General features: G+C 46.3%; 1 pseudogene; it reads left to right on the plus strand.

Annotated features, from left to right (window-relative positions):
* LOC146893916 (small ribosomal subunit protein eS8-like) overlaps positions 1-20,291 on the plus strand; it is a 42,107-nt pseudogene that overhangs the window by 18,501 nt on the left and 3,315 nt on the right.

Below are 20,291 nucleotides of genomic sequence, written 5' to 3' on the forward strand. Positions count from 1 at the left end.
CAACACCTAAATTAGTATTTTGTATGTCAGTTAGCTGTTGAGCTACTGTTGAGCTTGACTATTTCGGTGTGGATTTTGGCAGATTGTATTTTTCTAAGAATGGATCCATTTTTATCAAGGGTGTCAAACTTGTACATAAAGATTCATTCACTATATTTACTTAAAGTCCTTTAAAGTCCATGGATTCTGTAGTGATGTACCCTCTTTCATTTCTGATTCAGATAATATATGTTCTCTCCATTTATTTTTTAGTTAATACAACTAGAAGTTTTTCAATCCTGGTGATCTTTTTTTAAAGAAACCAACCTTCTGTTTTGATGATTTTTTCTATTGATTTTCTGCTTTCAATTTCCTTTCAAAATTTTGTTTTATTTTTCTTATTTTCTAATTATTTTGGATTTCTCACTTTTCTAATCCCTTGGGTAGAAATCTCCCTTTTCTCTTTGTACTGGGAACTGAACATAGTGCCTTGTCTTTGTATGTGAGGGGCGTAGTAAAAGAAACTGTCTACTTGGCCACTCCATGATACAATTAAGGTTTTTACGCAGATCTGAGAGAGAACTAGAGGCATCTGGAAGAGTCCAGAGCAGAGAGAGGAAGAGGTAGATTGGACCTGGCCAAGGCCATCTGTGAGAGAGGGAGACTAACCAGTGACAGAGAATAGAGAGACCAGAGTGAGACTAGCAGCCGGGGCAGGGGGTTCTTGCTGTTATAAAGAGAACAGATGGGGTGAGGGAACCCTGGGGAGAAGGGATAAGATGCTAGCACATACTTTGAAATGGCACTTGTGATACTGAAGGACCCTAGAGGCCAACCTGGGCTTTGATATGCAACCACAGGTATATGTCAATGGAGCCATATGTCCCTTCTGCCAGAGGGAAATGACTCCTTTTGGTCGAAGGGAACTAGTTACACAAATTCCTAAGGAATGCTGGCCTTTATCTAACCACCAGAAATCCTCCTGTAGTCTAGGCTTAGCCCCTTTCTGTATCACTGGAGTTTCCTTTGGACCTGGCGGTCTTCAGATAGGTTAAGAAATAACTCTACCACTGGGCTTTCGTGTCAAACCTTCCTCTAATTTTTTGCTTTGTTCTGTTTTGTTTTAAAGAGGGTCTTCCCGAGCTGCCTAGATTGGCATTGAACTTGGAATCCCCTTGCCTCAGCTTCCCAAAAAGCTTGGATCACAGACTTACCACCAGCTCAGTTTTAACACCTACATCCAATGCCCTCACTCTCCCTCTAAGGACTTCTTTCCAGCCCGTGAATTTTAATAAGTTCAATTTTCATTAGCGTATATTTATTTCCTATCCGATTTTATCTTTGGCTCGTGAAACGTAGAAATCCATGGTTTAATATCCAGACACTTCGACTCTCACTCACCCAGAAGCCATCAGCTGTTCAACTAGGGATGAGGCTTCGGGTGCCCCTCCACACTGGAAGTTTTAACTGGTTTGATCTTGTGCCGGTCTTCTGCGGATAACCATAGCTACTGTGGATTCATGTGCAGACAGGACAGCATTTCACAATGTCCCTCCTCATCCCTGGCTCTTGCCTTCTTTCCACCCCATCTTCGGCCATGTCCTCTGAACTTTTGGGAAAACAATGGTTATTATCTATGTCCCGTGGAGAGCTGAGCACACACAGGTGCTTACTGTCAATACTTTGACTAGAATCATGTTTCTGCATTTATCAATGCCTATCATAATTAGGAACTTCTCTGACCAAGGATACAAGCACAGAAATTGATGGCTATAGATATTTGTAAGGTAGTTTACAACATGACCACTTAGAAAAACAGTGTTAGTAAGTTCTTCACTAGGACCTATGATTTCCATAGTCATGAGTTTTGACCATGTTCACAGTACCAAGAATGAGGCCTGTAGAGCAGGTCTGAAATTCAATCAAGAGATCAGTTGGCTACCGCGCAAACAGTAAACTACATTGCACCCACAGACACATCTTGACTGGCAAGTTGTTAATGCAGCATGCAAGGTCCAGCTCTTAAAGTCTTTGCCCTCCAGCTGCCCACATAACACCTTCCAGCACTGTGAAAGCAGGAAGTTTTATGATCCATTCATGATCTCTCTATGGTCTACAACCAGTATGTATGGTATCATCAGCAACTAGATGGTGATAGCATCTGGTTATGGTGGGCAAATAAGAGCAATGGCGGTAGCTTGTTTTGTTTAGGGCACTTATGGGGCCTTTCTAACCAATAACTGGTAGGAAAATAACCCATGACTTGTCGAGATTTTCATTTAATAGCCCATGTCTTCTGGGGAAAAAAAAGCATTGTTCACTAATGTAGAATGCCTCTGCTTAAACTCCGTTTTAAAATTATTTCAACCCATTTGAAAGCCACCCTGAAGCTTGGTTCCCACACATAGATTTTTAAAATCAAGACAACTCTTTTCTTTACACATTTGTAAAACATAACTCCCCAGCTGCTAAAGTGCCACGTGGACAGAGATGAATCCACAGATTTGAGGAGACATTCTGCAATCTTGCAGGCCTTCTGGTTTACTTCTGCCAGCCACACCAGACAGGCTGTATTCTGTTCCTGTAAAGCCATTATCTACAGAAATCTGGCATTCGGTTTGTGATTTCTTTTCCCTTGTGTGCACAGAAGGAGTGGAAGAGGAGCTGGGGCCTAATCTTCCAGCTGTCTGGCTGGACAGGTGTGGCATGGCCCACTGTATTGGTGAGGAAGCTTCCTGGGAACCAGGCGAGCTTGCAGATGTCCCAGGATTCCTGTGGGTTTTCAGGAACTGGGTGAAGCTACATCACATTCAGTGACAGGATTTTCCAAAGGCCTCATAGCCAGATCTCAGTTTATTGCATCCAAGGACTCATTTTGTGGGTGGCATCCAGCTCTCCAGACAGAGGATCTAGCTAAAGTTGACTGTGGGGATTCACATTCTCCTGGCAATAGGAAGGTTCTGTGGCGAGCTAAAGGCATGGGTTCCAGTTTCACCAAATCCTTGCCAAGAAAACTAGAAGTTTTTTTTTTAAAACACACACACACACACACACACACACACACACACACAAATGGCCTTCATGTGGCACCAGGGGAGCCTTCCTCACGCATGCCCTTGGTGAAAGGACGTGTCACACATTCAATCAAGCCACTGTCATCAAATCGGACCACTCCCATTTCCTTTCAACACGTCGGGTGTACACGCCGGGTGTGTACATCTTGGAAGCTTACTCACACGGAACCCCCAACCAGCTTTTCTGTGTCCTCCACTCAGTCCTGCAGTAAGGAGTGGAGTGATCAAACAGAAGCCGAACTTTATCTGCCTGGAGTCCTGGCTTCTCTGATATCCTGAACAACTGTTTATCAGTTCTTCTGGTGAATCCTTGCTCTCTAGCAATCCTTGGAATAAAGATCTTGCATGTTGCTTCTCCTATTTGCAGTGCTTTGTGACAGCCTTTTACGACTCTTGTTTTAGGGATGCAAAGGTTAAGTAACTTAAGTTGTTCTCTGTTTCCGGGCCTGATGGGTGGTTTATGAGAGTGTACATTTGTTGGTGTATTTAACTCATGCTCCTAGAGACTGGGGATTACAAAATCACGATATCACTAAGGACTTTGTTCTTGTGCAGTAAGGGAATGGAAGACATCACAAAAAGACAGCAAGTTTGTTGGCTCAGGCTTTGTCCTCCTCTGACCAAACCACTAATGGCATGATAGAGACCCCACCCTCTTGACCTCCTCTAGCCCTGAGAATTCTAAAAGGTCCCACCTCTGAAAACCAGCACCGTATGAATTTGAAGATTGCTTCCAATAAAGTGGGTGTGTTATGACCCCAACTCTTTGAAGCCTGAGGCAAGAGAATCTTGAGTTTGAAGCTTATCCTGGATTGCAAGGTGAGCCCATCTCAAAGAACAAAAAGACAAAAGTTCATAATCTATTAACTTTATGGGCACACTCACAGCACAGTGGGTGCACCTTTCATCAGTTATATGGGTTGCTGAAGTGGAGGGAAGAGGGGAAGAATGAGCCCTTTGAGAACAGAGTACCACACCTCAATTTCTGATCACCTTAAAACACAGAAGCTGAACTTTATTAGCTGATTTTTCAATCCACTCATTCATTAATTTATTCTACAAATACTTATTGTCTGTGAGTGAAAAGAGATGAGAGAGTCTTGGTCCCTCATGAGCTCAGAGTGGAGAAGAACCAGAAGTCGCAGGATATGCAGAGAAAGTAAGGGCTCTGGAGTAGAGACCACTTTTAGAGAGAACTTTATGGAGCTGATTTCAGACTGAACACTTTGTTATTATTCGCTGTATGACCTCACTTGCTCTCCTTTTAAAGATCGGATTTAAGAGAAAGATATTGATCCATTACTACTTAGAAGGAACTCAGGAACTGTGCAGCAACTCGCCAATTCTATGTATTGGTCTACTCTCTGCACGGGCACACCAACTGCAGAGGAACTTCCAGGCTGGGAGAATTCCCATGATTATCTCACCGTGCCTCATCAGAATTGAAAACACCGAGACGGACTTGAGGGGTACAGGCCACTTGTGTGAAGGGTGAGCTGCCAAAGAATGCTTGACTATGACATCTCAGAGATGTCAGAGACAATTGCAATCTGGCCTTTCATGCATGCAAGCTTACCTACCCAGTGGCCATCTTTAGTCTCCTCACGCTAGGTACACTTTACCACTACTGCCCCCAGACTCTGTGGTCTTCACAGGGCTCCAGAGAACTTTAAGCTTGGCTTTCATAGATCTCCGAAATTTCACTGACCGGAGCTTGTGAGAGTCAAACAAGATCCCTAAAGGGAATCCTTCACAACGCAAAGCTCTCCTTGACGGTCTGTCAGTAGGCTGCTTGCCTCTGGCCTCTGCACACAAAAGCAGACCAACAGATGACTGAGGAAGTTCTTGAGAGCTTTGCCTCTTTGGTGTTTGAGTGTCAGGTTGTGACATCACATGGAAGATATCAACAATTCCAAACGACCCAGACCTTGCCTTCTATATGCAGGAGTTGTAGGCTTGCCAGCTCTCCAGTCTTCCCCATTTTCCCAGCCATGATGGAATAAGCGGATGATGGCAGTGGGCAACAAGCGGACGACTACCAGGTTTGAGAGTGTGTCTATGAGCTTCAGCTCCTTGCCTGCCTCCACTACAGCTAATGGACGCAAGGACCTCTTAAGGAGCCTTGTCCCTGCTTGAACCCACTTCCAACAGGACAGCTGTGCTGCTGCCCTGACCACGGCACCCCTGCTTTCTGCCGTTAGGTAACAAGCTTTATGTCTCCCAGAGTCTCGTGGGTTGATGCAGTGGTCCTCAGCCTGTGGCCCACAGTCTCTTTAAGGGGTCAGACATCAGATGTCCCGCATATCTGATATTTACACAAAGATTCACAACAGTAGCAAAATGTACAGTTCTGAAGAAGTAATTTTATGGTTGGGGGTCACCACACCACAGCCTGAGGAACTGCTTTAATGGCCTCAGCATGAGGAAGGCTGAGAACCACTGAGCTAGAATCTTGGAACTCAGTGCAGCAACACTCTTGAGATGAGGCTTTAGGGGAAGGGATTGGATGGTGGTGCGGGAGAATTGTCTGTATTCTGTCAATCATGTTTTAAATAAACGCTGATTGGCCAGGCAGGAAGTATAGGTGGGAAAACCAGACAGGAAGTAGAGGTGATGCAATGAGAACAGGAGAATTCTGGGAAGGAGGAATCTGATTCCTCCCACTCTTGCCCAGATCACCGAAGAAGCAGGATGTGACCTACCAGCTGGAAAAGGTGGTAGGTAGCTAAAATAGGTCAGAATAATGGGTTAATATAGGCCACAAGAGTGGACAGGAAGCCTGAGCAAATGGACCAATCAGCTTTATAACTTATAGAGATCTCTGTGTGATTTTCTTTGGGGCTTGCTGGTTGTGGGGTACTGTGTGGGACAGAAAACACAAACAAACCAGCTCCCATGTTACAGGATGGATCACAAGACCTCTGACTTCATCCTAGGTTAATCTGTGAGTGAGTCTTTAATGGATGAGGGTGGAAACATGTTGGGTGGAGTCAAGTTGAAGGGAGTGGGTCCTTGTGGACAGGTCTTGGTGATATATTTTGTCTCTAACCTCTGACTCCTCTCCTTCCTGGCTGCCGTGGGGTCAACAGCTCTGCTTTAATGCACACTCTCTGACATGGTGTTCTGCCTCACTGAAGACCCAAAGTGACTGAGTTGAGAGAAAGCAACCAAAATATCTGAAACCTTGAGCTGAAGTAGCCTATTCATCCTTTGAGTTGATGTTCATGGGTAACGTGTCACTGTGCTGGGATTAGATTAGCATAAAACCCAATATGTCAGACTGAAAATCTAGACTGAGTACCAAGACCCTGGGATCGGCCCTGAATACCAGCACATTGGGATCCTATAACTCACGTTCCAGGATAGGATCCCAACATCGGCTACAGCTTCAGCATGTAAATCTTGTAGGTGTTAGGGGTGCCATAATAACTTACCTAGTTAATGTAATATAATATCAATATTATATTAATATTATAATATATAGTTATATATCGTATATATGAATCTGTTACATAGATATATAAATTTTTGAGAATCTTACTACTTAGTGAAGCAGATCAAATTGAGACTGTATGTTAGTTGGTGGCATGGGTAAGGGAAAGATACCTTCTCCCTTCAGCCCCTTGCCACCTGAGGCAGGTCACGAAAGTAGGAAAGCTACCCCTGCCCCTCACTGACTGCAGCACATGGAAGAATGGGCTCTATACTTTGCCTGGATAGCACACTAGTACTGACCCTGCTGATAGGGGTGCAGTGGGATGCCCTGCCCCAATACCTTCTACAGGGATTGGGAGAGAGGGCCCTGCACCTTGCCTGGGCAAAACAGCAGAGCTGGCCCTGGTGGTGTGCATGCAGGTTTGCTGGACCCAAGGACCTGAAATCAGGAGAACTGGCCCTGCTCGCTGCTGCCTGCTACATTGGATGAGCTAGCCAGAGTCGTGCTGGAGAGCTCACCCAAAGTGGCGTGGATGAGGAAACTTGGCAGGCTGACCAACCCAGCTACTACCTGGGCCAGAACCAAGGCTATGAACTGGCCCACCCCAATATCCACCTTATCTATGAATTACAGGAGCGTGTGAAGGGGCCATACATAGAAACCCAAAACAACAGGCTCTCCATGGCACAGGACAACAAGATATCCAAGGGAGTCCCAGTGAGGGCCCACTATAGATAGTGCAGCAGAAGCCAGAGGCCTCAAACAAGACCAAAGATTCACTGCAATGAACACTTAAAAGTAAAGATGTATGGTCTAAAGTATAATACTGTATGGTTCACTAGGCCACACTACAGCTTCCATGCCGAGAATTTCTGTCTACTTGCTTGCTTGCTTGCTTGCTTGCTTGCTTGGTTTTTAGTTTTTCTTTTAAATTTTGTTTTGGGGGAGGTTACAAGGGCAGAGGGTGGATTTGAGGGGGCAGGAAGATGAGTGGAATCAAGATGCATGATGGGAAATCCACAGAAAAAGATCAATGAAAAGTCTTTTTTTAAAAGGTTATGTGTTAGAATACGGTTGCTTGCACAGAATCATACCAGTCAACACACCAACCTGGGAGAAGGGAAGGTTGACAAGGCCTTGCTCTTAGTAGAAGAGCTGTAATTGGCCAATGGCAGCTGAGACAGGGAGAATCAGTTTTCTTCAGAGACAAATCCCCTTGTGGATTGCCCAGTCCTAGATTAGTGAAAGTAGAGAGAGACTATGAAGCTAGATGTGAGACTTTGAGAAGAGATCAAGAGAAATGAGAAGGAACAGGGTGGAAAAGTCATGTCTGGCCCTTGGGGTATAATAATGCACCCCGAGAGCCATTGACTATCTAATAAAACCACACGGGCAGGCACGGCAAACCTCCCTTTATGTTTCTGGTCAGGGTTGTCTAGAGATTCACGAAACAATAGAGGCTGTTGCATTTCAGCCTTGGTTTTCGTCCATAACTTGAAGGCAAGACCCCGTTATTGCTAAAGATACCACACGCTTCGGGCACAATACTTAAGAGGATTTGAAATTAACTGACCTGGAAGCGTCCTTCATGAGGATTGGCTCCCACCGTATCCAAAGGTGCTACCCAAGCTTCCAGGGGAGAAAAAGCAATCAATACGTAACCGTAAAGTTTATGAACCACACCAGCGGCAAAGCCAGGAAGGCAGCCCAGACGGTGGCGCCAGGATGACGCCTACAACATGGAGCTAACCAACCGCGGTTCAGTTTGACTTACGGCTCTCTCAATGGAAGGGGACTTTTTTAATCAAATGTTTTATGAAGTTATTTTCTTTTTAATCCTTCTCGCATATATTATATCCTTACCATTGTTTCCCTCTCCCTCCCCCCAATATCTACTCACCACCTCCCCTCTTCCCCTCAGCTACATCCCCCTCCACCTCCCCTCAGAAAAGAGCAGGCCTCCCAGGGCGGTCAACCAAGCGTAGCATAAGAAGCTACAGTAAGACCAGGCACATGCCGTCACATTAAGGATGGATAAGGCAAAGTGGTAGGAGGAAAAGGTACCCTAAGCAGGCAAGAGTGCCAGAGACAGCCCCCACTCTCACTGTTAGGAATCCCACAAGAACACGAAGCAACTCAGCTATAACATCTATGCAGACGACTTAGGTCAGACCCCTACAGACTCCCTGATCTCACCAGCTCCCATGAGTCCCAGTCAGCTGATTCTGTGGGTCAGGTTCTCATGGTGCTCCTGACCCCTCTACTTCCTAGGAGGAAATTCTTACCTGATACTGTAAACCTAGCCATGACTGATGGTACCGTAGGCCCTAGAGTGGAACCTACAGCCACCATTTTCTTCAGTCCATGTAATTCCTAGCTGCGCTCTAAACACTCCAAAGCATTTAATTTAGGGCTAATAGTTTCAGGAGGTTAAAGGCCAGGATGACCAAGCTGAGGGCTTACATCTTGATTCACAAGTTAGACACACACGCACATGTACATGTGCACACACACACACACAAACACACACATACATACAGAGAGAGAGAGAGAAAGAGAGAGATAACAGGAGTCTTTCAAAACTTCAAAGCCCACCCCCAGTGACACACTTCCTACATCAAGGTCATACATCAGAATCCCTGCCAAACATCTCCACCATTTGGGGACTAAGTATTAAAACATATAAGCATATAGGGGTCATCTCATTCAAACCACCTCAGGAGCCCAATCCCAACTGACACATCTGCAATTCAACCTGTAGACTGAAGGTTCAGGGGACATTTCAGAAAGGGAAGTAGAAAAATTACAAGAGCCAGAGGACCAGGATGCTGCTGACAGGCAGTATCTTCTGTATACGAAGGGAAGCTGCAGCCATGAAATCCCAATATGGCTACCGAGAAAGGACCTGCACAATTAAAGCACCAACTGACATGTCAATACCAATGAGGTCCCAGCCCTAAATAATAGCTACAGACCATCAGGACTGCAAAGAAAGGAAGAAGAGTCTTCTCCAGGGACAAATCCCTTTGTAGGTAATCTAACCCCAAGTTGTCAGCCCTAAACATGTAAACACCAAAGACTAACTGAACTCAGCATGTTGTGTGTGTGTGTGTGTATGAATGTGTATGTGTGTTTATGTGTGTGTGCAATTATGTGTGTATGTGTGTGTATGCGTGTGTGCACATGTGAGTATGCGTGTGTACGTGTGTACGTGTGTGTGTGTGCGTGTGTAACAATAGCAAAGAAGAGGCCAATCACGTGAAAGAGAGCGGGGGGGGGGGCGGAAACAGGAGGAGTTGGGGGCAGGGAGAAAGAAGAATTTGTGTAAATATAGCACTCAGGGATGAAACTCTGGAAACACATTCAAATTTTCAGAAAAAAAAGAAAGCTAAAAGCAGGCTTCTGGGGATGGAAGGCACAGGAGAGGGGCAGTCAAAGGGGGGAAAGAATCAACAGAGATAAATCTTGTCTGAAAATGCCATCCAGAAACCTAATTCTTTGACTGTTAATATAAAGTTTTAAAGAAGAAAGAAAGACCTGGAAACTTTGCTCCAGAGGCCTGAGGGTGTGTCCCTCGGAAGCCCTGGCTTCGGTTGAACCACAGGTTTCTCTGTTGCTCACATCACGAGGGCCAGGATCACAAGTGCTTCCCAACTGCTTTAGGATGGGAGGCCAAGGCCCCTTGAGTGATCCCGAGGCACACAGACGTGACTGATCCTGCCCCATGGCAAACAGTCACTCTGAAAAGCGGGGTACCATAGATGAAAATATGAGCCTTAACATAGTCGTGAACTAAAAATCTGGATGACTTTGTCTTTAAGAGCTATAAATCAGGACGATCAAAAACTCATCTTTTGGCGGGGCGAAGAGTGACATTCCAGTGGTAGCTGCCAGGCACCTGGAGACCATCCATGGCACAGACTGATCCTCCCAGGCCAGCAGCTGTCACCACCTCATCAGCCTCGGCTCTTCTCCCCTGCACTGGGGGTGGGAAAGGGGCTCTCAGTGTCTGCAGACTTGGCAGCAGGGTTCCCCCAGGGTACTTACCTAGTCCTCGCCTAGTCCTCAGCCCAACCCTGACTGCTGCGGTAGGTAGGTAGGCTTGCTCTTTTCCGTTATGCCCACTGACTGAGTCACTGGAGGCCAACAGGGGATGGGGGAGTGGGGAGGAGGTCAGGACACAGCTGAAGCCTAGTGCTGACTTTGAAAGCCCGACAGGCTGAATCATTTTCATTCTCCTGCCCCGATGAGTCTAATGACAGTCGCAGAAGTTCAACACTGGGCCGTCTGCTAAGATGCCTAGGACCGGTGTTCTTTTAAAAGCCCAAAACTGTCTTTCTGAGGTGGTGCTCCTGTGTTTTGTCCATCCCAGCCCACAGTTGTATTGTAGCTGTGATCTGCTGAGCACTCACCGGCTTTGCTGCCTAGCCTGCCTTAACTCTAGCCATGCCAGCAGTATCTATGGGCTATGATTTAATTTGCATTTCCTTAAAGATGAAATGCACTATGTAGCCTGTGCTTCAATGCCCATTGTATGTGTTTTTACATGAACTGTCTACTCAAGTCCTTTGCCCTTCTCCTTAAGGGCTGTCTTATTTATATGTACATGTCCATATATGTGATTAATATGTATATTTGGGAGAGTTCTCTATTGGATCTATTTTGCTTATCTTGTGTTTCACGATCTAGTGTTTAGCTAATCCTCAGCGCTGTTTAACCATGGCTTAGGTAGGGTTTCTATTGCTGTGATAAAATACCAAACACCATGATCAAAGCAACCTGGGGAGGAAAGGGTTTATTTGGCTTACATTTCCATATTGCTGTTCATTACTGGGGGGGGGGGGGGGAGTCAGGACAGGAACCCAAACAGGGCAGGAACCTGAAGACAGGAGCTGATGCCGAGGCCATGGAGGGGTGCTGCTTACTGGCTTGCTTACCATGGCTTTGCTCAGCCTGATTTCTTATAAGACCCAAGAATAGCACCACTCTCAATGGGCTGGGCCCTCCCTTATCAATCACTAATTGAGAAAATGTCCTACTAGCTTGCTTACAGCCAGATCTCATGGAGGGCATTTTTAAAATTGAGACTCCCTGCTCTTAGATGACTTTAGATTGTAACAAGTTGATATAAAAACTATCCAGCAGAGATTAAATAGTAGTTTTAACTTTGGTGGGCTCCATTCACCTACCTGTTCTGCCATGGACTGTGGTATTTGTATATGCCTAGCAAAGGAATAATCTAGTCAGACACTGTTCTTTCTGCATTTCCTTTGGAGATTCTGGACAGTTTGCTCTCTAGTCCATTTATAGAGATGGTGGGTGATCACATGAGACCAAGATTTAGGTTCTCTCTCCTTTCAAATTGACATCCATGGATCCACAGCATTTGCTTGGAGAGGAAACATCCTTACTAAGTGTACTGACTGTATTTTATGTCAACTTGACACAAATCAGAGACATTTGGGAACAGGGAACCTCAACTGAGAAAATGTCCCCACAATATTGGCCTATGAGCAAGCCTGTGGTGCATTTTCTCAATTGATGATTAAAGTGGGAGGGTCCAGCTCGCTGCAGGCAGTGCTAACTCTGGTGGTCCTGGGCACTGTCTAATTTGGGGTTTCTTATCGCTGTGAGGAGACACCATGACTACAGCAACTCTTATAAAGAAAGCATTTAATTGAGGGGGCTCGCTTACAGTTTCAGAGGTTCAGTCCATTATCATCGTGGTGGGGAGCATGGTGACGTGCAGGTAGACATGGTGCTGGAGCTGAGAGTGCTACATCTTGCAGGCAACAGGCAGACAACTGACTGTCATACTGAGTGAAACTTGAAGAAAAGACCTCAAAACCCACCCCCACAGTGACACACTTCCTTCAACGAGACCACACCTTCTGATAGTAACACTCCCTTTGGGGGCCGTTTTCTTTCAAACCACTGCGAGTACTATAAGAAAGTGTGCAGAGAAAGCCATGGGGAGCAAGGCGATGCGCATCTCTTCTCCTTGGCCTCTGCATCCGCTCCTGCCTCCAGATCCATGCCTGCTGAGTTGCTGCCCTCAATTCTCCTTGTTGGTGGACTCCAAACTGTAAAGATCAAATGAATCCTTTCTTCCCCAAGTTGATTTTGGTTATAGTGTTTTATCACAGCAGTGGAAACACTAACTGAGACACTGTGTTGCCTCAGGGAAGGACTGAATTCACATTCTGGGCTCTTACTCTTCAGTTCTGCTACTCTGATCTATTGATCTATATGTCTAAGCCTAGAATGATGCCATGCTTTCCTGATAGATAGATTTTATTTTGCCTTCAAATCAGAGAATCTAAGTTCTCCATCTATGTGCTTCTTTTTTTTCTTTGAATATCATTTAGCTGGGTTTGGTGGTGGATGAGTTTAATCCGTGTCCCTGGAGGCTGAAACAGGAGGATTGCCACAAGTTGTTGCGGTTTGTTTTGTATTTTAATGCATATGCTTGTGTCTGTGTGAGTATATGCCTCATGAGTGTAACGTAACTGCCTGAGAAGGCCAGAGGAGGGCGTTGGAGCCCCTGGAATTAAAGTTTCAGGCAGCTGTGAGTCACCTTATATGGGTGCTGAGAACTAAGAAAGATCAGGGAATGCTCTTAACTGCTGAGCCACTGCTTCATCTCCTTAATGATCAACTAAATCACCTGAAAAGAGAGTGTTGAGGAATTGTCTACACCATGACCCAGGGAGCATTCTCTGGGGGATTATCTTAAGTGCTACCTGATGCGGGAAGAGCCAGCCCACTGTGAACAGCACCGTTCCCTAGTCAGGAGGCCCTGAATTCTATAAGAGATAAAAAGCAAGCAAGAAGGTATCCCTGTGTGAACTTATCTTTCTCTGCTCTTACTTGTAGCTATGATACGCACACACACAGGGACAGGAACACATGAGCAGGTGTGTGTGGAGGCCACAGGACAATTCCGGATCTTATTTCTCAGGCGCCATCTACGTTTTGCATTTTTGATACAGGATCCCTCATTGTGCTGTTGTTTATCCAAGACCCCATTGTCCAGCAACCCTCCGGTATCCAGCCTTTTCCATCTCCACAGCACCCAGGGTTATAAAACACACCCAGATCTGTTTTTACGCTGTAGATGGAACTCGGGCTCTGCTGCCCACAGGGAAAGCACGGTGCAGACTGATCTCTCACCTCCATTCATGACTACAGCTTTCCTAAAGTCCAGGAGAAGAAGATCGTTAACCCTAACTGCCCTGGAATGTCTGGTGAGTCAGTCTCAATGCCACATCCGTCTTCATTCCCATCTCGCTGTCAGAACTGAGCATGGATGGAGTGTTGTCAGTCTCAAAGCAGAGCATGGTTCGTCCCGGAGTGGAGAGTGACCAGTCCCAGAGTGGAGTGCCATCAGTCCCAGTGGAAGTGTGATTCACAGACTTGAGAAATCTCTCCTGCGAGTAGCGCTCAGGGAAGTACTGGCTGAATTTGGCTTTGAAGGTGACATGCTTTTGAGGATGAGTCTCTGTTGGTGAGACTCCGAGCCCACAGCACTGCATGGGAATGCTGAAGAAAGTGTGTGGGGGTGGATACGGTGACCACAGTCAAGTAGCATAAGGAATGTCTCAGTAAAGGCAGGGCTGGCAGGAAAGTCAAGGAAGGAGATGTTAGTACTCCAAGGGCAAAAAGAAGTTCCAGCGCCGTGAAGTCCCACATAAAAGTCTACTCGCGAACAGTAAGCAAACAACAAAAGCAGGCAGAAGGCTAGGCTAAGTAGAGCTTGTTCTCGGTTACACACACCCCTGACGTTTCCTCGGCTTCATAGGCTGCTAGATGCCTCGTAACAAATAAACCTCGATACCTCCGTAAGACAACAACACAATTATTCAGCCTTCCTATCTTGATTCTGCTCCACTTTCAAGAATGGACTCCAGGACAAAGAGAACCTCTGTAGTATGTGTCTGTCATCCCCGCAGAGGGCATCTGGGGCTGTCAAGCTCCTTACTACTGCCAGCTACAATGACATTAGTCCCTCAATCCCAGCTGGGAGGTAGGGGAGTCAGGTGACTCTGCCCATCTGCAAGTCTCTTCTGTGCCAGGGAGGAGTGACCAAAAGAACGGAAGTGGCCATGGGCTCTAAGTCTCCTCTGAGCTGGTCACTGCTCTGAGGAGAATGGTTGTGTCACCTTAAGGATGCTGCTGGCACTTCTTCCCATACGATTTCAATTTGCACTCTGGTTTCAGAACAAATCTGCTTCTCATAGATTTTCAACTTAATTATCTAAGTGACAGAAAGACCTTTCTAAAATATTCATTTGGAAAACAGGCAGATTTAAAAATAGTAATTATATTGATTTAGTAACCTCGATGTTAAGTGAGGGCAGGGTGGGGCAGGGGAAATATTCTAGAAAAACAATTGACTCTGTTGCTGCAGAGGGCATCTCTGACATTCTGGTGTCCAAGTGGAGGTGCTTGGAGAACCCCAACTCCTGGAGCTCCCCAGTGTCACACCCCAGAACAGCATTGCCTGACCTCCCAGGTTTCAGCATCAACACTACCAGGGCATTCCACCACTCGTTTAGCGATGTTCTCTGTGTCTAGCTCTCTGGAGAGTCTGTTCAGCTTACAGAACTTGGAGCCCTTGCCAGTGTCCCTGGCTGCCTCTCCAGGCTTCCAGCTTGGGTTCAATTTCCAGTATTGCAAATTTTAGGAGAATCTCCCTGTCCTCCAGAATCCTACCTGCAGTGAGTCACTTGGTCCCTGAAATGAGTGCTTTTGGAAGTCACATGCACCTAGGTCCCTCATCTGGTACACGGTCAAGTGGGATGTTGTGGATGTCGATACAAATGGGCAGCAAAAAAGCGTGAAACTCCTATAAGTGACAAGGGCAGGGACAGTCTTCCTGTGCACAGCTCATCAACATGATTCTAATGTACACAGTTCTGCGCTAATCTTACCTCAGAAATTCGCAGGAGAGGCACTGCAGGTGGCAAACCCAGAATTTGTCAGGAATGCTTCTGCTCCAGGAAACCTCAGCCTGACTTCCACAGTTCTTCACCAGACAGGACAAGGACCCACAGTCTGGAGGGCCTTCAGCTTTACTCAAAGTGTCTTGGGTAAAAAGGTTAATCATATCTTTAAAAAAGAAATCGTAGCAGTTTCCAGTCCAGTATCTGAACATAAAATTAGATAACATGGCTACTCCAAGATGAGGCATAAAATGAACCATCACTGATCCTTTGCAAAACATTCTTGAGAGGACGCTGCTTCAGGCGGCCTCCTCCCCTTGACAGTCGTGGGCACTACCTGAGCTCTCACCCCCTTCTCTAGCTGCTCCACGGAAACCATGGCATGAAGGGCTGGCACCAGCCCTTGTGTGACCAGGTCTGAACAGGCATTCTAGCTCAAGGGTCCACTTGAGGACACCCTCCAGAGATGGTTTTCAATTCAAGTGTTTTTCTCTTGATTCGTTTGTTTTGCTGGCTAGCCTGGAGGCTGTGTTTATTCGGGTCTCGGGACACTGTGATCTCTGCGGCTCTCGTGGTGCGGCGTTGTGGTGCCGATCCCTGTCGTTGCTCCCCTACTTTCTTTTTCCAGTTCTCGCCCTCTACCATCCATCTTGCTGATTTTCAGTCTGCTGGTTTTATTTTGTCGGATCTTGGCACCCTCCTCGCCTTCGTTGGGCCCTGTTTGTCACGTTTTATCTCTTCTTCGCTCCATTTCGGATCCAGGGTTTTCTTTTTCTGTCTTCTACGTCCCCTTCATTCTTGGCTCCCCGTCAGTTTTCTATCTCACTGGCTCTTTTGTCTTTCTCTACCCGAGGAGGACATTTATGTAGATAATTTTTTTTCAACCTGTTATTCCTTCTGCTTGTAATTCATTTCAGTCTTCTACTTCTTAATTTTCTATAATTTGTATCTTCTATGGCTCATGTGCTACGGCACAGTGCCTGGTTTGGCACTACTGAGGAAAGATGGGGCCTTTAAGAGTTGAATTTAGTGAGAGGCTTTAGGTCACTTGGGGCTTCTTTTCTGAAGTGGTTTATGTGATGCTGGCTTCTTCCTATTCCATTTCTTGGCCACAATAAGGGCAGCATTCCACCATGACCCTTAGCTGCAATATACCATTTTTCCATGGGTCCAAAAGTGTCGGGTCTACCTAGCCCTGCCCTGAAAGCTTCCAGACCCAAACCCCAGATAAACCTGTCCATTCAGTGGATTGTGCCAGGAGTTTTGTTACAGTGATAGGAAATGTAATACCATAGAAAACAACTGGGGTGCTGCTGGCAACACTACGGAGCTAGTTTGGAAGGAGGAGTCTAGAAGATGCCTAATGTGCTGATGGCGTGTAACACTCTGCAAACGAAACTTATCAGGCTCAGAAGTCCAGAGTGTGGATGGGAATGCAGATACTAAAGCTGATATTAGCACTGGAAACGGGCCAGAGGCCATGGCCACTACTGTGGCAAAGAATCAAGAGGAGCCTGACCTATGCCCTGTGCCCTGAGCACACAGACTAGCTTAGCTCTCATAATCAGTTCCCAACCTATGGATGGTGACCCCACTTAGAGTCGAACGACCCTTTCACAGGGATCACCTAAGATCAGCAGGAAACACGCATATTTATATTATAATTCATAACAATCGCAAAATTACAGTCCTGAAGGAGCAGCAAAGATAATCTTCTGGTTGGGGCTCACCACAACACGAGGAACTGTATTAAAGGGCTGCACAGCAGGAAGTTTGAGAGCCAGTGCCTCATAGGAAATTTCAAGACAGGACACTGATCAGGCCATGACATGGTTAATCGCTGGCTGCATCACACAAACATGTAGTGAAGATCAAAGACGAACGGCAAAAAAATTCAGGAAACCTCTTTCTTGGTGAGATATATATACAAGAGTGGCCAAAGGCAACACAGCTGCTAAAGGTGCCACAGAGCACCTGGGTCACACCTCAGAACTGGAAGACGCCAAGAGGAAGCTCTGAAGTCAGCTAGACCACTGCCCTCCAAGATCCACATCCCTCTGGCTTCCAACCTGAACACAACCAACAGGAGGCTGATTTCCTGAGTATGCAGATGTTCAGGAGCTGAGGAAGGGGAGAAATGGCTCATCAGTTTAGAGCACTGGCTGCTCTCACAAAGGGCTGAGGTTCGGTTCCCAGTGCCTACCTGAGTACTCACTCACAACCATCTGTAATTCCAATTCCAGGACATCTGATGAAATTTTCTAGTCAATTTTAAAAGTACTTTTTCTTTAATATTTTCCCTTTCCTCTTACTATTTTATTAACATTTGGTTTCCTTTGCTATTTGCTTTCATATGCCTCTCTGTGGCTCTGTGGCTCTCCTCCAAATGAAGCCTAGGACTTAAACTTGACCACAGGTCAGATTAAGTGGGGCAAGAAATTTGACGGCATTCTTGCTTTCCTGTATCTTTAACTAAATTCCTGCATATATACCCTTCCATCATTTAATCTCAGACACAAAGCATCATGCAACCAGAAAAAGCATGATTGTAGATTGCCTACCTGGCGATGAACACCCAAGGGCTGCATGAAGCCATACTTCTCCAAACTCGTCCCTTCTCAGCACCTCCCCTGCACTCACCCAGCCTCTTGCTCTAGGTCCTGCCCGAAATTTCCGCCAAAAGTCACGTCTTCCCTCCCACTGGCCTCCTGTCCTCCAGTCTACCTTCCCGAAAGGCCCCCAGGCTATGCAGTATCGTCTTCAGAATGAACTCGTTCAGCATGAGATTCCATTTCTTGGCCGAATGGAAGGGGCTCCCACACAGGGAAACACCTTTGATGCCAGTATCCGTGTGCCTCATTTGATCTGCCATGTCCAGAAGCAGCAGGACAGTAGAGCCAACTCTGGGCTCATGGACCAGGTGGCCCCACAAGGGGCATGTAACCTACCTCTCACAGGTGTGCAGGCTACGGAATGTTGTCAGGCCACCCCACATCCCAGTGCCCTAGGGTGACTGAGAACTGTACCATGAAACCACATCCAGAACAGACAGAGTAAGTAATTCGATGTGATTGGTCAAGAATGTTCTGGAACTCTCCACAGACCTGGCAGCTGAAGCTTGAAGAGAAGACTCTGCAGCCATGGCCAGTATATGGTATATTCCTAAGCTTTCTGCCATATCCTGAGGCTAGCTCAAGACTGGGAACCTCAGAAGAAGGTGAATGATGCACAACAATGAGATTAGACGGGATTGGTTAAGACAACATCTGGGGAAGCCCTCTGCCTCAGTGCCTGCCTTTTCACACAATGAGTGGAGCCAATTAATTCCCACACTACCTCCCACATCCTCTGCCAAAGCTGATTTCTCAAGATAATAAACTTCTATCACTGTGTTAGTTCGCCATAGCAAAACACCACAGGCTGGGCAGCTTAGCCCTCGGAAATCTTCCATCCTGGTCCTAGTTGCCTTCTCTTAGACTTGAAGGTGGCATCTTCTGCATGGATCCTTGAATGGCTTTTCCACCATATCTGTGCCTGTGTATTACTCTCCATGTTTTAGTCAGGGGCTCCATTTTCGAAGACAGTCTCTTTCTGGGGTGCTGAGGGTTAGGACTCTACTGCCAGACACAAAGCCAAGTACTCAGTCTCTGTGGTTCAGTCAAGTTCAGTTCTGTAGATGCAATGGGCACCTCTACTGAGGAAGGCCAAACTAGGAAGTCTGGTGATTCGTGCAGTGCGTTCTTTGGCCTTCTTAGACGTGTGTCTTGAGTAGGTCCTCCCTGCCCATTCCGGACATGGCCATGGGGGGCAGCACTTATAAGACCGTCCAAGATCTTCAAGGCAAAGCTCTTGGAGGAAAACCCACCTCCTTCAATGGTTCTGGATCTGTTAGCGCTTGGGTTCCATTTTCCAAGCCAATTCCAAATGGCCAAATGTTATGCAGAATGACCCCATCTCTCCCCATATCCTTTGGGATTATGTCTTAGAAGTGTTTACTTCCTGTTGTCCTCGGTCCTCTGTTTGAAAACTCTAGGCTGGAAACCGGAAAACAAGCCTGAGTGCTGAGCACAAACTCCAGCTGAAAGACATTGGCTACAGCCATCATGTGACCACGATGACCATGTATGAGAAGCTTCTCAGTAGGAAGTTCTCACCTTTTACATGAAAGGACATTTTTTTTTTCAATGACAAGGAACACATCACTTTTGTCTTGAGAAATTGCTGAGGGAATGATTGAATACATACCAATCAAAATCTCCAGCAGTCATGAAGACGAGCATCCATCACTGTACTCAGAGGCAGCACATTCAGCCCGTTACACTGAGACATGTTTATCTCTCTATGGTTCTATGGAGCCCTGTGATTCCACTTGTATCTTCAATGTTTGTTGAGACCAATAGGCACTTGTTGGTCAGTGTGAGGTGGAAATGCTCAACCCAAGCAAGAAGATTGGGGCGGGGGGCAATGGGCACAGATGTCAACGCTATAGAGGCCATGTACTAATGTGTATGACCTAGTCTGGTATGTTTAGTGTTGTCAAGAATTGCAAGAGAAGTGACAAGAACATCTGCCATAGGGACTCCTTCTGGGTGGGGTGGGGGATCAATGACCACACAGGTCCCCACGATTAATCAGTTCATTATTGTGGTAATCCTGGAAGGCATTGCCAAGTCTGTGGCGGGGAGAAGCACCACTTGCTAATAGCGAACAGGAAGTGCAAGGTTTGGTGGGAGGTAACTGGGGCTAGATACAAGGTTCCCGGGTCTGACTGCTATGAGCAAGCTACATGAGAAGCACAGACAGACTCACTTCTGTGGCTTCACAATACCAGAACTTGGTGATTCACAAAACTTCCCA

The sequence above is a fragment of the Myodes glareolus genome, chromosome 8 (genome assembly GCF_982192425.1).
Source record: "Myodes glareolus chromosome 8, mMyoGla1.1, whole genome shotgun sequence".
Lineage (NCBI taxonomy): Eukaryota > Metazoa > Chordata > Mammalia > Rodentia > Cricetidae > Myodes > Myodes glareolus.